General features: G+C 39.3%; 1 long non-coding RNA gene across 1 annotated transcript; it reads right to left on the reverse strand.

Annotated features, from left to right (window-relative positions):
- Positions 1-1,464: 1,464 nt before the first annotated feature.
- Positions 1,465-4,382, reverse strand: LOC132889617 (uncharacterized). Its single transcript, XR_009655077.1, has 4 exons — positions 4,334-4,382; positions 2,271-2,475; positions 1,964-2,063; positions 1,465-1,517 (listed from the first exon to the last, which is right to left on the reverse strand). It is a non-coding gene; the product is annotated as an uncharacterized LOC132889617 (long non-coding RNA).
- Between the last annotated feature and the right edge of the window lie 428 nt (positions 4,383-4,810).

A 4,810-nucleotide genomic window follows, 5' to 3' on the forward strand; every position in this document is an offset into this window, starting at 1 on the left:
ACTCTCTGTAACGGTATTGGATACAGAGGATACCGGATACCAGGTACAGTGATGTCACGACTGCTTTAAATCAGCGAGGGAAACGAAGTCCGTCCTCTCTGCCCGTGGATCCCCTCTCCGGTGGATTCCACGCGTGAAAGAGACGCTGATGCATTTGGCGCTACAGAAGGACAGAGAACAAAGAACCAGCTATTGATACCGGACTTTAGCCAAAGTTCAATGTGCTTCACCTTCGCGGAGTTGTAATAATAACTGAACCGGTTATAGTTACTGCAGCCTACGCAGTATTTCAAAAAGGAAAAGAGGCAACCGGCTCCCTCTGCCCCTTTTCTTCAACGTCGACAAAATTATAAGCAGGTCTCTTTCTAGATCATCGGGCGCCTGACGAGACGCCGAGGATCTCCAGTATACTTGCCAACCCTCCCGATTTCGGCAGGAGGCTCCCGATTTTAGCCTCTGTCTCCTGCCTCCCGATCTTATTTGTTAAAAACTGGATAATCTCCCGGTTTTGGGAAATCCCTACCGCCAAGTTAAAAATACTCCCAATTATGTCCAATCAGAATCGTATGAGAAACACTGCTGACGTCAACTGACTTTTAACCAATCAACGAACAGAACGACAGTCACTTCCGTAATGTAGGATTCACCCAGGCTGTCCGACATTTCTTACAAGCAGTCATTCATCATGGCCACTAAACCCAATACCAAGTGGCAAAAATATGAATGCAAATACCAGGTTGCATGGGAGAATTAATTTCCATAGATAAGCAAATGTTTGACCAGACAGTTACACATTTTAAGGTAAAGATACCTTAAATCAGAATATAATGGACATTTGAGTGTGAAATTAAACTAGTCTTCCGTACCATTTCAGAAACAAACTGTACAACTTCTAAAGTGTTTAGTGAAATTTTGCATGACAGAGAATTTGTTTGGTGAGTGTATTTGAATAGTGTGGTCGTGTCTTAGTGCTATTTTGAATTTATGTTTGAAAGTTTTAAGTGAAAGTTTACAAGTGAATTATCTGGAAAGGGATTGATTTTGATAGAGTTTTGAGGTTTTAAGTGAAAGATTACTAGTGAGTCCCTTACGAAAATTAACCATGGTTTTACTATGAAAACTAACCATGGTTTTACCATGGTTTATAGTTATTCATGGTTTTCATGGTAACCATGAAAACCATGGTTCATGATTATGGTTTAACCATGATTTAACCATGGTTTCACTATGGTATAATCTTTGCCATAAACCATGTTTTTTTTTTCAACCAAACCATGCTTTTTAAACCATGGTTTTCTTATTCAAGTTTCAAAAGTAGGCTACAATAATTCACACAGCAAACAATAATAAATAGCCTAATTGTATCCACAAACATAAAAAACCCACTTAAATGACTTCATGCTTCCATCTGCCTAAAATAAAAACAGAAGAATCAATCTGTATATAATTAAAGTTTTTATTTTCCACTAATAAATCAATGTCTGAGGGATCAGGGTCCATCGGATCCAGCTTCAGCCCTAGGTGTGTGAGAGAGGAACAGAGAAAGAGATATAATACAGATTAATGATTTATGTATGTATGTATGTATGTATGTATGTATGTATGTATGTATGTATGTATGTATTTATTTATTTAGCTAGCAAAAGATATAACACAATGTTTGCCATAGGCTACTAATGTATATGGATTTCTATTTTACAGCAGTGTCAGTGGGTCAAAAGAAATGCTAGCCTAAAAGGAGAATTCCAGCCAATTTCAACATGCAGTTGTATTGCAGCATTTTTTTTTTTTTTGTTAAGCCCTATCCTGGCCATTCTCATGGGGCATGGATTGTTTACTTTTAAAAATTTGCCAGAATTCTCCTTTAATTATACAATGAGCTACATAGGCTGACTATGGATTAAGACTGTGGTGACCTTCCTGATGCCTGTGTGTGTGTGTGTTCACTGTTGAGTACACTTACTGTGTTTTCTTGAACAGCTTGCTGACATTGTTTAACTTATTCCTGACGGCTCCCCTCAGGATGGATAGTTCCACATTGGGAAATTTCTGCAGAGTGTATTCTGCAAAGTAATGTGAAAAACATAATCCCATATGTGATTAAACAGTAAAAGACATGGCAACATTCTAAAGGTCAGTTTCTTTTGTGATAATGGTGCGGTACGACATAAACATAATGGCAGTAGTAGTGGTGTTAATTTGCAAAAATGGCATATACTGTATATCTTAATACGTGCAGCAGATTAGACACACAGAATGGCTAAACTTACCAAAAATAGCTTTGACCGCGGTGGCCTCCAGTGGTGGTTTTATTTCGTCTTTGGCACTGCCCTTTTGTCCAGTCAGGGACGAGGTGGCCATCTCTCTTTTTGAAAATACAACTCATAGCAGGTCGCACACCAGCTTGGTCGGGAGTTGTTGGTTGCATCTTTGCAATTTAATTTTTTTGACCCTGAGGGTTCCTCCAATGACAACCTTGAAATTCAGAAGAAAAATCACAAACTTGTTATATAGGCTATATGAAGCCTCCTCACCCCCATCAGTTAACATTGGCTGACAATTCTGAACTTATCTTCATGATCTACTATAAATTAACTGATAACATTTGGACATTTTAACAACAGGCTTGTTTGACTTGACAGCAGACTATTTGATTTGAGGGATGGCTGGCTCAAGGCTATTGCTTGGGAGGTATAGTGGTGCTTGAAAGTTTGTGAACCCTTTAGAATTTTCTATATTTCTGCATAAATATGACCTAAAACATCATCACATTTTCACACAAGTCCTAAAAGTAGATAAAGAGAACCCAGTTAAACAAATGAGACAAAAATATTATACTTGGTCATTTATTTATTGAGGAAAATGATCCAATATTACATATCTGTGAGCGGCAAAAGTATGTGAACCTCTAGGATTAGCAGTTAATTTGAAGGTGAAATTCGAGTCAGGTGTTTTCAATCAATGGGATGACAATCAGGTGTGAGTGGGCACCCTGTTTTATTTAAAGAATAGGGATCTATCAAAGTCTGATCTTCACAACACATGTTTGTGGAAGTGTATCATGGCATGAACAAAGGAGATTTCTGAGGACCTCAGAAAAAGCGTTGTTGATGCTCATCAGGCTGGAAAAGGTTACAAAACCATCTCTAAAGAGTTTGGACTCCACCAATCCACAATCAGACAGATTGTGTACAAATGGAGGAAATTCAAGACCATTGTTATCCTCCCCAGGAGTGGTCGACCAACAAAGATCATTCCAAGAGCAAGGCGTGTAATAGTCGACGCGGTCACAAAGGACCCCAGGGTAACTTCTAAGCAACTGAAGGCCTCTCTCACATTGGCTAATGTTAATGTTCATGAGTCCACCATCAGGAGAACGCTGAACAACAATGGTTTGCATGGCAGGGTTGCAAGGAGAAAGCCACTGCTCCTCAAAAGAACATTGCTGCTCATCTGCAGTTTGCTAAAGATCACGTGGACAAGCCAGAAGGCTATTGGAAAAATGTTTTGTGGACGGATGAGACCAAAATAGAACTTTTTGGTTTAAATGAGAAGTGTTATGTTTGGAGAAAGGAAGACACTGCATTCCAGCATAAGAACCTTATCCCATCTGTGAAACATGGTGGTGGTAGTATCATGGTTTGGGCCTGTTTTGCTGCATCTGGGCCAGGACGGCTTGCCATCATTGATGGAACAATGAATTCTGAATTATACCAGCGAATTCTAAATGAAAATGTCACAACATCTGTCCATGAACTGAATCTCAAGAGAAGGTGGGTCATGCAGCAAGACAACGACCCTAAGCACACAAGTCATTCTACCAAAGAATGGTTAAAGAAGAATAAAGTTAATGTTTTGGAATGGCCAAGTCAAAGTTCTGACCTTAATCCAATCAAAATATTGTGGAAGGACCTGAAGCGAGCAGTTCATGTGAGAAAACCCACCAACATCCCAGAGTTGAAGCTGTTCTGTACAGAGGAATGGGCTAAAATTCCTCCAAGCTGGTGTGCAGGACTGATCAACAGTTACCGGAAACGTTTAGTTGCAGTTATTGCTGCACAAGGGTGTCACACCAGATACTGAAAGCAAAGGTTCACATACTTTTCCCACTCACAGATATGTAATATTGGATCATTTTCCTTAATAAATAAATGACCAAGTATAATATTTTTGTCTCATTTGTTTAACTGGGTTCTCTTTATCGACTTTTAGGACTTGTGTGAAAATCTGATGATGTTTTAGGTCATATTTATGCCGAAATATAGAAAATTCTAAAGGGTTCACAAACTTTCAAGCACCACTGTAAATGGATGCTCTTACAAAATTCACTTACATCATCATTTGCCTGTTCTTGGTTGACTGGTTGGCTGGTGATGGCTGGTTGGGAGCTGATGATGGCTGGTTGGGGCCTGGTGATGGCTGGTTGGGGCCTGGTGATGGCTGACCAAGACCTCAGCCAGCATATTTCTCAGATCTAAGAAATCACAGAATTGTATCACAGAAATCACTATTACCATCTACATTTTCAAATATTTTAGTCCGCTTTAGATTTCGGATGTGTCTAAACTAAGTTACTACACTATTTGAAGAAAGAGAGAGTAAAAGCTTCAAAATCTGGCCAGTAAATGTATCAAGTCCAAACTTACCATTAAATGTATCCAGCTGCAGACTTAACCGCTGCCGATCTTCCTCCAGTTCTCTGACACGCTGTTCAAGGTGTTTACATTTTGAACAGTCCTTTCCCTTAAAAATAATAAAGAACAGGCGCAATCACAGATGGCAACATGGCCCAAAGTGTCACATAACAATA

The sequence above is a fragment of the Neoarius graeffei genome, chromosome 1, assembly GCF_027579695.1.
Source record: "Neoarius graeffei isolate fNeoGra1 chromosome 1, fNeoGra1.pri, whole genome shotgun sequence".
In the NCBI taxonomy this organism is placed as follows: Eukaryota; Metazoa; Chordata; class Actinopteri; order Siluriformes; family Ariidae; genus Neoarius; species Neoarius graeffei.